Source organism: Octodon degus, unplaced genomic scaffold, assembly GCF_000260255.1.
Source record: "Octodon degus isolate 3935 unplaced genomic scaffold, OctDeg1.0 scaffold00004, whole genome shotgun sequence".
In the NCBI taxonomy this organism is placed as follows: Eukaryota; Metazoa; Chordata; class Mammalia; order Rodentia; family Octodontidae; genus Octodon; species Octodon degus.
The window spans coordinates 34,916,851-34,929,841 of record NW_004524580.1 but is presented as its reverse complement, the minus strand read 5'-3'; the positions used below and the strand labels follow the sequence as shown (position 1 = coordinate 34,929,841).

At 59.1% G+C, this 12,991-nt stretch overlaps 1 protein-coding gene and 1 long non-coding RNA gene across 4 annotated transcripts in view; one reads left to right on the top strand and one right to left on the bottom strand.

The window, feature by feature from the left end:
• The window catches only part of Syn3 (synapsin III), a 317,531-nt gene that overhangs the window by 164,507 nt on the left and 140,033 nt on the right, over positions 1–12,991 (top strand). The gene's annotated exons all lie outside the window — the stretch shown is intronic.
• Positions 10,083–12,991, bottom strand: part of LOC111817167 — a 5,336-nt gene continuing 2,427 nt past the window's right edge. For all 3 annotated transcript variants that reach the window (XR_002821437.1, XR_002821443.1, XR_002821433.1), the window contains 2 exons: positions 12,600–12,879; positions 10,083–11,938 (listed from right to left, as the gene is read on the bottom strand). This is a non-coding gene — a long non-coding RNA (uncharacterized LOC111817167). The remainder of the gene's footprint in view (positions 11,939–12,599; positions 12,880–12,991) is intronic.

Genomic DNA, 12,991 nt, shown 5'->3' with positions numbered 1-12,991 from the left:
AGCCTGCCCGGGTCCTCAGTGCCCGTGTGTCCACAGGGGCAGCCTGCCCGGGTCCTCAGTGCCCATGCGTTCACAGGGGAAGCCTGCCCAGGTCCTAAATGTCAGGCTGGGACTTGTGCCGGCACTGGCAGCAGGCTTCCCTATGTAAGTGTGAATGCCACCTGAGTCTTGTTCCAAAGAGGGGCACAAAGGAGCCTCCCAGTCTACAGCCCCCCCCCATTTCTCCCAAGCTGTCCATGCAGCCATCTAGGGTCAGAGAATCAAGAGCCTTTTAGTCGGGAAGGGTCCCGGAGCCTGCGCTGAGAGGCTCCCCTCTGCCCTTCTCGGAGGCAGCTTGGCCTCGGCTTGAGGAGCAGAGAGCTCCAGGAGGCCTCCTGCAGGTCCCTGGAGCAGGAAGTCCTCCTGGCTGTTAACTTGGACAGAACAGTGGCCAAAGCCTGGTCACAGGTGAGGGAGACTCCCTGGGTCTTTGCACGCTGACCTGGCACCCACACTAGGAAAGGAGACACAGCCTTCCTGCTTGCTCCTGGCCACTGAGAACATGTAACTGTAAGTCTGGGGCCGAATCAAGGAGTCTCCGCATCCACCTGTCTGGTCCTCAGCCCCTGGGGTAACCTATTGTCCCTTCTGCTGGGCCGGGCCTGGGAACAATACAGTACTGTCCACCTTCTCTGTGTCATATTGCAGGACGCTGTTTCCTTAGACACGGGGGTCAGGGCAAGGGCCTCAGGGATGACCCATCAGTTTTCTAAGAAAGGAGTATAAGGCTGGATGGGAGAGGGGGCCCACTGAGGTCACGGTCAGCTGTGGGCAGAGCCAGAGCGCACTGGGCTGTGGTTTCATACCTGGCTGCTCCATCACACTGGGGTCCTGGGGCTCCCAGCCATGATACTGACAGTGGCCTTGACAACCCCGGCCACTCTGACCCTGCCTTTCAGATCTGTAGACAAATCTGCCTCAGTCTGTGATGTCCAGCCCAGGGAGAACGCCCACTGGTGCTGGCTAAACCATCCAGGGCTTGTATGACAATAACGGGACCTGGCGAGCCACTCGGTCAACAGGTCGTGCTCCTCGGATCTTCATCTCCTCCATGTTCATTCACTCCTGTTCTAAATTACCATCCGCCCCCTTGGACATGCACCAGACACATCGTTACAGAGAGGTACATGGAAACTCTTGTTGGGGACAGAGTAGGCTAAAGAGGGCCAGGTGCAAAGTCCTCCAGTAACACAGCTGTGAGCCGCTCCCAGTCCCCACGCCTCTCTGGGCCTCCAACTTTTGTGGGACCCAGATGGAACCAGATGGAACCCCAAAGTGCCCTCGCAGGAGCAGGTGAATTTCCTGGGCGCTCATCCTCGAGGGTGTATAGTTGTCCTGAGACAGCCAGGTCCTGCAGTGTGTGCAGGGGGAGCACAAGCAACCACCAAGACCAGAAAGCAAACTGGGCTCACTGGCTCCTTGCGGACTTCCCTTGCTCCCTCAGCCCCCCAGGACTCCAGGCACAGGGAAGCCGAGTGAAGCTCCTTTCCTCAGAGCTGGGTCACTTGCTGCTCCTGTCTGTGGGCCACCGGGCAAGGTGTGGCAGGAGCCAGGAACATGGCTGCTGGCTGCACAACTCTCCCGGCTGGGACCATCCTACAGAGCTCATCTCAGAGGTTACTCCTCCGGGAAGCCTCCTCTGACGCCCTTCCCATGTATCTGCAGCACTCGCGCTGCCTCGTACAGCCCTGACAGGACTCTGGGGTGGATGCTGGCCGGCCTGCTTCTCTCCCTGGGCTGTGAGGCCTTGTGGACAGTAACTGAGCACAGGAGTTAAGTGTGGCCACAGGGTCTCAAGCCCAGCAGGCTGTCCAGTTGGGCCGTGGAAGCTCCTGCCCCGGGCTCCCCAGCCTTATCCTACTGGCCAGTGCTAGGGGGCGCTGTGAGCCTGGTAACACCCTGTCCTCCTCAGGCAGCTTCTCTGCCCCAGTGGGCGCAACCCCTCCGGCTGCTGCTCTCCTGTCAACACCCGTCTGGGCCTGCAGCTGCCCAGTGCCTCTGCCCAGACTGGCCCCAGGTCCAGCAAAGGCAGCGGCTCCCTGGAGGAGTGGTGGACCTGTGAATCACAGGGTCAGAGCCCAGCGAGGGCTGGGAGCCCACGAAGGACAGGGAGGCTGGCAGCCTGGCTCTGGGGAAGGAGCCACCTGGCCCCAGGAGAAGCAGGCTGCCTCTTCCTCCAGGCTCAGGTCCTCCAGACCCAGCACCTAACCTCCAGAGCATGCAAAAGTCTTTACTTCACGCCAGCCAACAGCAGACAGCCCAGTCCACAAGCTCTGTGAGCTCTGCCAGACTCTCCATGGGTGGCGGCTGGCATGGGGCAGCTGGGGATCCTGGTGGCCATGACTGCAGGTCAGCCCAGAGCTGGCACCAGCGGGTGGCACCTTCCCTGGATGCTGCCTAGAGCTGAACTTATAGCAGCAAAACTAAGGGCACCCCCCACCATATTTTCCCAGGCCTTGCCAGAGAGCAGGGACCCCTCGCTCAGTCCCCATCCACAGCATCCACGTGAACACTGGGTTTCCACCTCTCCACAGGGAGCAACTCCCAGGAATTTTAAGCCAGAAAACACATGTGCTCCCTGGTGGAAACATTTTACGTCCTGTGTTTTGGGGTGGTGGGAAATGTGAGCCAGAGCAGAGCAGGCCACGTGCGTGTGCTGGCGTGTGCGCGTGTCCTGCAGGGTGATGTGCACGGAAGGAAGAGGACGTCTCCTCTCCAGCCCGCCGTAATGTGTTCCTCATGCCGCGCAGCTCGTGAGCTTTTCCTTTACAGCACACAGCTCTTTGTGGTTTCTCTCAGGGCTTGGGCTCAGCCTCATGCTGGCAGGACACACAGATGGCCGGGGGGGTGGGGGCCGTTCAGTGGTCGCTAGGCTGACTCCTGCCACCCTGGGCCGGAGGTCTGGTCCGCAGAAGACCTGGTGCAGTCTTCAGCTGACCCCAGGGACTGAGCCCACGCACGATGCTGTCCTCCTCCCTGCAGCCCTCGTCCCCCTGGCCTGAGGGGCTTCCGGGGTCTGCTATCTCCCACCATGTGCACCACACACAGCTGTATACCTCGTCCCCGTCCCCCTGCCTGCTGCATCCCTGGGGAGCCCCGCTGCCCACAGTCCACCACTCTCCCCCTCAGTGCCCCCAGTCACCCACTCCTGGCAGTGACATCAGCCTGCACTGCGTCCTGTAGATCCTTACTGCCTGTATCTCTCCAGCCGCCCTCTTCTCCCTGTTCTTCTGGGTGCTGACCTGGGCAAGGCCCCCACAGGTCCTCTCCAGAGAGTCACGAAGCAGCTGCCCTGCCCAGTGTCTTCTGCTGTCAAAGTCAGAGCCTGCAGTGCTGCCCACACAAATCTTTTCCAACGTAAATGGGAAGTTCTGCTGTCCTCTGTGTAGCGTGGCTTACCTCGCACTGCCTGCAGAATGGAGTCACAAACTCTGATGTGCCCCCTCTGCGTCCCACTCTCCCGTGGCACTCGCCACAGATGCAGCCACCTGACCTCAAAGAATGGGCTGTGATTTCTGCCCACTGCCCCCAGCCCTGCTTGTCCTGTTATGCCCCACCCCTCCACTGTACCCCTGGACCCACATGTGGTCACCAGCTCTGAATGTCCCTGGCTTCTGCTGCCCAGAAAATTGCACCCCATTGCTCCCTTCCCACCCACCACAGACCCCATGGGGCACTTCTCAGTGCCTAGCCAGCATCTCTTCATAAGAAGTTCTTGTCACTTTTTTTTTTAGCTGGGGTAGAGCAGAAAGCCTTTGTACTGGGCTCCATCTGCATCCCTTTGCATTTTGAGGAAGTGCTTGCTAAATTACCCAGATTGAGCTCGAACTTGCAATCACCTCACCCTGGCCTCCCAGAGCGCTGGGCTTACAGGTGTGCACTACCAGGCCTGGCTCTCTTACCAAGCAGTGAACAAATACCCCATGGGCTGGAGGGACACAAGTGGGGGCAGCATCCCTTTCACAAATGCACAGCAAGAGATTCTGGAATCCAGCTGCAGGGGTGGAGCTAGGCTGGGGGACCAGAACTGAGCCGGCCTAGGCACACAAATGACACCGAAGACCAAAAGAGCAACTGCACCCCATTGTCCTCATGGCCCGCTGAGTAAGGTATTGACACAGGCTGGGGACACATGCAAGCGATCACTCATTGTTCTGATGGTTGTGGGGAGCCTCCTGCCAAGCCAGTTTCTCAGCAGAGAAATGTTTGGTAGGTGGGGGATAGATCCCAAAATTATGTCATCCGCAGAGCAGGCTCTGTCCCAGTGAGACACTGGAAAATTTTCCTTTGGAGGGAAGAGAAGACATTGCTGAGGAGTGGCAGTAGCCAGGGCCGAATCCCCACCCCAGACAGAGCCGGCCTTGAGCCCTCAGGCCTTCCTGGTTCTCCGCTCAGGGTGGCTGTCACAGCGCTTTCCCCCGGCCTTCTGCTCTGGGAACATGGTGGCCCCTTGCTTTCCACACCTCAGGTGAATCACCGGCCCACAGTGCTCTTCTCCCTGTGTGGACTGGCTCCAGCCCTGGGCCTTCCAGACGTTTCCCCTTTAACTCACTGTTCTTGGCAACTTGGCCCAGCATGGACTGAAGGCTGAGCACCTGTGTGGTTCTGAACTCCAGGCTTCTGGGCATGGAAGTCAGGCAGCCTCGTCTCTGAGTTGTGTACATGTCCTTTGCTGTGGCCGTGTCACTGAAGTCTTCCCCCTTGCTTCCCTCTGACCACCAAGTACTGAGCCAGCGTCGATGGGTGTCTGTTCCCATGTTCCAGGCATGGGGAAGAAAGAACAAACCTGTCCTCAGAATGTTTTTGGTCCAGCAGAAGAAAAAGCAGTGACTGATGGCAACTCCTGGGTGCCTGCTGGGCCCTCTGGCCAAGGGGTGGGGAGGTCTGCGGGGCCAGTGCGGCTGGACAGGGCGGTGCCACAGAGGAGCCAGAGCCTCTGACCCAGCCCCAAACTGGGCCAGATACGGATTTTGCCCCTGCCATGGGGGCGGGGGGGAAGCAGGTAAGGATCGGAGGATTGGGTCCCTTGGCACCCACCGTCACCTCCTCGCCCTTCACTACCTCCCTGCCTTGCATGCTCCACCAAACTGGTGGGCTGACATGGGTGAGAAGCCGCCTCTAAGACCAGCGAGCTCCCGCTAGCTGGGCATCTGCGGCGAACACTTCCAGTGCAGTGCTCCCTCGGGTCCTCACGGCCTGGGGCAGCGCGCAGTGCCTCATGCCAGTCTACAGTCGGTGCAGCTGCAGCTTGAGGAGCTGGTTTGCGCACTCGGTTTCTGACAGGCAAGGAGGTAGCCAAGCTGTGATGCAGAAATCTTGTCCCACCAACACGCACCCTGGAGACTGGGGTCCCTGGCCCCTGACCCGCGGAGCATACTCTGAGGTTCCCCCCGTCTTTGGGTTCACTCAGTGCCCAAACTCTTCGGCAACCAGGGCCCCGTACCCACCCATGCTGGCAGGAGCTTCTAGGCAGCAGCTCCCAGTGCTGGGGAGAGATGCCTGCAAGGTAGTTTCTGGGGTATGGGGCATCCTGCTTACAATTTGGGGGCATCTGCAGGAAAACCGCGTCTTCTGCAGCAAGGGCCCCGGCAGAGGTGAGCTGCTGGCCACCGGCCAGTGCAGCTGTTGAACAGGACTCCCTTCCTTCGGAGGTCTCAAGCATGTGATTCGGGCCTTGTACCCAGGATCTGTCCTGGTGCTGTCCCTACAGAGGCTGTGTGACCCCTAATGGCCCAGCCAGCACCCTTCCTACACGGATAACTCCCAGAGGTGGACTTCATGACCTTTCTAGCATCTCAGTGGGGCCGTGTACTCGGCAGGCAGCTTCCAGGGTAGCGACCAAGCCTGGGATGGTGGTAAACCTCGATCTTAACCAGTCTTTCCTGTTTCACATGGCCTTAGCTCTCTGAGCCTCAGCACAACCTAGCAAAATCCACTCCTTCTGGGTCCAGCACACGGTGCAGTGGTTGGCACATGGGAAATTGCCTGTCCACACATAGCGTGGGGCCCAGAGGAAGAAAGAGAAATGCGGCCAGCCCCTGCCTTACACTGCCTGCAGTCCTGTGAGCTAAGTCCACAAGGAGAGATGCGGTCTCACATCCCTTCACCACATCTTTGCCCAGAGAAGAGGGTAGGGAAGGATAAAAGGAGAGGGACCTCCAGCGCTCACGTGGTACCCTGGGCCTGGCGCTATCCTTGGGGAGGAGCCGTACTTGTCCTTAGAGATGACACGATCTCTGGGACATGGAGATCACCATCCGCAGCCTCCTGGTCCGATTGGAAACGGATGTCCAGAGAGACATGCGATGCCACTGGCCCTGGAGCGCACGGCGGGCACCCTGAGGGGCTGGGGCAGCAGCTCCGCCGTCAGGCCTCAGGGCAGCTGCTCCTGTCTGCTTCCTCTCCGCCTCTGCAGAGAAGGTGGCATGTGAAGAGGGAAGGCCAGGGGCTGCATGCACCTCGGCTTCTGCCACCAAGGAATGTCTTCCTTCCTGGGATGTCCGTGCCCTCCCAGGCTGTGAAGGCAGTTGTGAGTCATGGGCCTGTCGGAGGGGACCCTCAGCCCGGCCCTGGGGCTGTCAGCATCCCCTCTTGGGAGGACACCACTCAGCCAGCGCCCTGTGCTTTCCAGCGTTGGACAGCCCAAGTTAGACCCAGAGCAGCTGTCCGAGGCCCAGTCCCTCCTCTGTGAAATGACTCTGTACAGATACTACTTCTCCATAAAATGAGGACAAACAAGACGCAGCAGGCGTGGCATGAGGACATGCTGTGCACTGGGCCCTGCGCGACGCACCTCACGGTGTAGCTGTGTCTAATGCTCACAGCCCTGTGAGGCAGAGGCTATTACTATTATGTTCATCTTCCATAAAGAAGGCCGAGGCAGAGAGGTTCAGGGCACGGGCAACGTCACTGCGCAAGTCCACCGTCCGCTTCACTGCCGGGGCCCACACCCTGGCAGCCTCACAGACGCCTCGAGAGGGCTTGCTGCTTCTCTGTGCTCCAGCCCACCCACCTGGCTGTGCTCCTCCTCCTCCTGTGGCCACACTGCTGCAAGGCTAAGGATGGGCTCAGAGATGCTGGGAAGTCTGGAAGGGACACACAGAGCGCTCCTCATCGCGTTACGTAGTTAGGCGTTGGTCTCCACGCAAAGCCCTGACCCAGTTACTAGGAGGGACACTCATGACAGTGGAAAGAAACCAGGGCTCGTGGCTGATGAGGAGCGCCTGGTAGCAGAGTGGAGGTGGGAGATGAGGACGCACGTGGGAACTCACGATGAGGTGTCCTGCTCACTCCTGCCCCTGCCCCTACCCCTCCGTGGCCTTGGCGGGACATCCCCCCTCCAGGCAGGTCGTGTGGAGTACATGGAAGGTTAAGGGCAACTAACAGGCCAGTACACTGAGGCGTGTCACTCAGGTGCCTATGTCCCAGAGGAGGGGTGTGGACCACGTGGTAGAGGCTGTGCACAGCAGGAAGACACCTTGAGATTCTGCCTCGAGGACTCTGAGGGCTCTGTTGGGCTCCCTCTTTCTGAGCACCGTGGAGTAAAGTCATGTTCGAATGCCAGGAGCATAAACCCCTCGACTCGATGCCCAGAGAGCCCCACTGCCAGCTGGATGCTGGCTCACAGCCCAGCTCTCATCAAGTGTGCTGCGGAGTTCTGGGACCTTCAGCCTGCCAGTGGGAACACAAGCAGCAACTCCAGACCCCTCGCAGGTGACTGGGACTGCTTCTGCCCTGAGGATTCAGAGCAAAACACTTCACAGTTCTGTCCACCGCTCTGGAGAAGACTGCACATACCTTGGAGTGGCTCCAAGGTCCCAAGCCCTGCCCAGAGGCTGAGGCAGGGGAGGAAGAGGCGGGGAGGAAAATCATTTTGCTCTGCTATTCCTTTGTATGAACTGGTTGCTGTCTTATGTAATGCCCAGTAATTAAAATGGCTGGAATGCTTTGCATTTTTAACAGCAATATGCAGGCAGGTCTGAGGCCTAGAGCCGGAACCAGCTGGTGCGGACCAGTCGGCCTGCCCGATTACCACCCTGGGCCTGGCTGGCAGAGCTGCAGCACCAGGTGGTAAAGGGAGTGAGGAGGAAGGCACAGAGACCAGCTGTGCCCCCCACCTCTGGCCCTCGCCCACCAGGTGCCCCAGACTCTGCTCACAGAAAGAGGTCCCCACCACCACCCAGGGTCTGCAAGTCCAGCAACCTGTGGCAGCACAGAGGGACCCTAAATAATGAGTCACTATGGTCGTGAGCTTGGCACAGCTGCACAAAATACCTGTGCAAACAACTTAAAAGGTGGGACGTGTCGGAGGCCAAATGGGCCCATCTCCATGGCCTGAGCAAGCAGAACTCTGGAGGAAGCGTGTGGAGGGCCAGAGCTGCTCACCCACCCCAGGGTGGCTGGGGAGCAGAGAGAGTGAGAGCCGGAGGGGCTAAGGACCAGACAGCGTCCCATGACCCTCGGCCTCCACCTGGCCTGGTGGCCCCCCAGTAGCAGCATCACAGCCATGAAGTCAGGGCCCTACGGGGAGCCGCCCACGTCCCAAGGCCAGTACCTTTGGGAGGTTTTAGATCCAAACCAGCTTGCATGTTATGTAGCAGGCCCAAGAGCGATAATGCGTGGATTACGTGATTTCAAGCAAAAGGTCGGATCTGCTGCTGTCCTGCTCTGGATCTGCTGGCTCCCTGGTGCATATCACATGAGAACCAGAAGTCACGGCTTCCAGAGCCCATCTGGACACAGGCCCTGCCCTCTGCCCCTGTGGTCGTGCTCTGCTTGGCCTTCCCTCTGTGAGATCAGGCCTTGGTCATCTTAGCCCCCGATTCTGCCACCCTCCCCGAGGGCTCTGTCCCAGGCCAGGACCTGGGCCAGAAGTCATGGCGCCACCCACCGTCCTGCCGTCTAGCTCCACCCAGGCCCCACAGCAGTGATGTCTCTTCAATAACGAATCAGCAGCCCAGCAAGATTGGACTCCTTGTCCCCACTTTGCAGATGAGATACTTAGTCACCTCCCCAAAGTCATCCTCAAGAAGTGACGTTTCTGAGGTCTGTCTGACCCAGTTACTAGGAGGGACATGTATGACAGTGGAAAGAAACCAGGGCCCGTGGCTGATGAGGAGCGCCTGGTAGCAGAGTGGAGGTGGGAGATGAGGACGCACGTGGGAACTCACGATGAGGCGTCCTGCTCACTCCTGCCCTTGCCCCCACCCCACCGTGGCCTTGGCGGGACGTCCCCCCTCCAGGCAGGTCGTGTGGAGTACATGGAAGGTTAAGGGCAACTAACAGGCCAGTACACTGAGGCATGTCACTCGGGTGCCCATGTCCCAGAGGAGGGGTGTGGACCACATGGTAGAGGCTGTGCACAGCAGGAAGACGCCCTGGGGTCCTGCCTCTGAGGGAGCAGATGGGGAGGGCTGGACACAGACCCTAGCTCTGCAGAAGAGCTGTCGGGCCACAGCCACCTGCCACGCAGGGTCCTCCACTGCCATGACACGCGTGGCATCTTCCTGCCTTCTACTTTTTGCACATTTAAAGTCATTCAGGTTTATGGAAGTTATGCAGAAAGTTTAAAGGTTCTTTTGAAAAGGGCTACTCTGAAGACAGCCTCATTAAAGTGACCCTAATGAGTATTAAATCACATGAAATTTCTTTAAAATAAAATTTACTTAAGTTTTTTTTTAAAAAAGAAAGCTTAAAGGGTCATCAGGTATTTTTGCACCCCAATGTGTTCCCCTCCACTCCCCCCATGCTGAAGTGGTGGCATGGTGTCCCTTGAGGCCCTGATATTTCGCTCTGTGCTTCCTAAACATAAGGGCGCTGCCAGCTTTTGCAGACAGCCTGCAGGTCAGCCCCAGACGCTCACAGCCCCACTGGACTCTCCAGAAGTTTCACATCTCAGACCTCAGCATCCCCACGTGTAAGCAAGGGCGCCAAGGCCTCCCAGCTCTAGGGCTAGCTCAAAGGTGAAATGAGGCTCTGAACACTGTGTTCTTCTTTCCTTTCTTATTTATTTATTTTTTGCAGAGCCAGGGATTGAACTCAGGCCCTTGCGCTTGCCTGGTAAGCGCTTATTCTACTGTGCTATCTCCCCAGCCCTCGTTTCCTTTCTTAAAAGTCGTTTTGACTCCCTGAATTTCTCATTTCCCTTCATCAGGCTGAGTCCCACAGGCAAAAGCAGGAGGGGTCCTGACACCCACTGGGTGGGTACTTAGTCTGCACTGGTGCTGGGCCAAGCCCTGCTCCACGCATGAAAGGAAGTGGCGTGAATCAGTGCTGCCTGCACCCCAGAGCTCTGGGGTCTGAGCGCTGCTTGCAGGGGCAATGGGTGGCAGGCAGGGGGTGGGTGCGGGGCTGTTTGTGGACATCTTCAAAGGAGTGAGATGCAACGCAGAGACTGCTGCAAGCAGAGCTCCCTGGAAAAGGAGTAAGCTGTGTGGCGCCTTTGAACCCAGCGTGCCCATGGCTGTCACAACCCCCGGGCTTATCCACTGCCTGCGTAAGGTGTGGGCTCTCAGCTGCTTTTCTCTCAGCGCTGGGACAAACACCTGACACCAGAAGGTACAGGAGGAAAGGTTCCTCAGCTCCTCATCAGTGGAGGCGGGTGCTGCGGCCCGGGGGCAGCCACCCCTGCTGCCCTCACCCGCGCAGGCAGCCTGCCCTGAGGGCGTACAGCACGCGTCCTCATCCCAGTGTCCACCTGGAATCAGTCACAGGCTCTAGATTCACCCACCTCCAAAAACGTCTGAGACTGGCTTGAGAGACGTCAGGACACAACCGCAGCAGGTGCCCAGTTCCGGGGTCTCAGGCCGTGCTCAGCAGGCCCTGCCACCTCGAGTCTGTGTTGAGGCAGCCCACTGTGGCAGGAACTCTGGGGGAGCTGGGAGGTGAAGCAAGGGGCCTGGCGCTGTGCCCCGCACATCCCCAAGGCGCCCCACTGGAGGGCCTCGTGCCCCCCGCCCAGGCTGTGTCCCGAGGGCCCCCAGCAACACCGAAGCTGGGGCCAAGCCTCCAACACAAGCGCCCGGACCATAGCACTGAGGCAGACACATGGCGATGTCAGCACCCTTCACCTGCGGGCTGGCCCTTCTCCAGCCCCTGCATGCAACTGGGGCGCAAGAGTCTCAGATCCCCATATGAGGGCCTGGCCGCAGGGGCCAGGTGGCCACAACCTTGCTGATACCATGCACCCCACGTGGAGCACCCACCTCCTTCCAGGACTCCTAGGGAATGGTGTTAGGACCTTTTCAGGGATGGGACGCGGAGGCTCAGAGGAAGAACAAGCAACGAGGAGTGCTCTGACCGTAGAGGGGCGCAGCGGGTCTTGGGAGACACAGCTCAGGCCCAGGCTCTGCACTCTCCCCTCCCGGAGCCCGGAAAGGCAGCCCCGCCCGGCCGCCCCTCCAGCCTCTTCCCAGCTGAGCTCCAGCCCGACGTGCGTACAGCAGGGCCACAGCCCGCACTGTGCCGTGGCCTAGCGTGCAAGCCCTGGTCCTCCCGCTTCACACTGCCAACAAGGAAGTGAGTGTGGGCCTCGTGCAGGCGCTGAGTGCCGAATGTGGCAGTCTGGCTCTGCATGCCGCTCCGTGAAGGCCCCCTAGACGGAACAGTCCTGACACGGCAGCATTTGTGACGCAGGCTGAGTGGGCGTCGCCACGGCAGCAGTGATCTGTCACTGCGGAACAGTGTCGCCCCTGGTTGGCAGTGACAACGGCACACCTGCATCATGTCGCCATTTCTGTACCCAGGAGACCAGGCCTGACCCCTCATCCTGGCCCACGTGATTGCTGACCACACTCGCCTCTCAGTTTCTGCTCCCGTGGGCTGGAGGCTGTCCTTGGTCTCTTGCCCTGTGACTCTCTCCACTGGCTGCTAACTGTGTGGCAGCTTCCGTCTTCAAAGCCTGCAGGAAAGGAGGTCTGCTGGGGACGGGTGTGGGGCCCCTGCCCACACATCGTATGCGCTCATCCTGTCACCTTTGCTGCTGTGTGCCGGCCCAAGGGCCTCAGCCCCAGCCACGTTTGAGGAGAAGGGATGATGCCACGGGGTAACCAGGGGGCCACGCAGGCTGGGCTGGGGACTGGTTACAGGCACAGGGCCCCAGCTCGCCCACGCCCATGCTGCAGACTCTGTCATTGTCCCACTGGACACATGCAGGGAAAGGCTATGCAGAGGATGCGTCGCCAGGGACACTGTGGCCTAGAAGGAGACTGGGGTGGGGGCCGCGCAGCTGCTGCTCCACACTGTGGCCTGGCTTCCCTCTGATGTGCCTCTCACCCTTGGCTCTCCTTGAATCTGAGGGTTTTGTTTTACTTTTGTAATGAATTTGAAACTCCAGAGGTGCAATCAGTTGGCGCACAGTACTTATACTGTAATGAGTTTGCTTGTGTCAGTCCACGTTTGCTGTACTGTAGACCACACGGCGCCTCTGAATCACTCCTGTGCCCCCCCATCTCCAAGCCTGCCTTCAATTCTTTATTTTCCATCCCCTTTCAGCCCCCTCCCTCCCCTCTCCCATCTCTATGCCCCTCCCATTTGAGAAAGGCCTCCCTGCTCCCTGTCACCTGTCTTGTGCCTTGCTCCTTTTCTGACCACTCAGGGCTTAGGCTGCTGTGTCTGACCAGTCCTACTTGGCACCACACCCCATGGTCCATCCATCACCCTACAGAGGGCTCCAGTGCACCCTGCTGTATGGCACGGCGGCGCCCCACACCTTCTGTGTCCCTTCGTCTGCTGAGGAGCATGTGGGCCGCCTCCCAGATTTAGGGTTAGGAGCTGTACCACTCTGTATGTGGGCGCGCGTGGTCACTGCCTCTGAAGTCTTTCGTTCTTTTGGAAACACACCTAAAAGGGGAACAGCTGGCTTGAATCACATTTCTGGCTTTAGTGTTTTGAGGAGTCTCCACACTGATTCCCACAGCTGCTGTGCTAGCTTACCCCACCCCACCCCCACTCC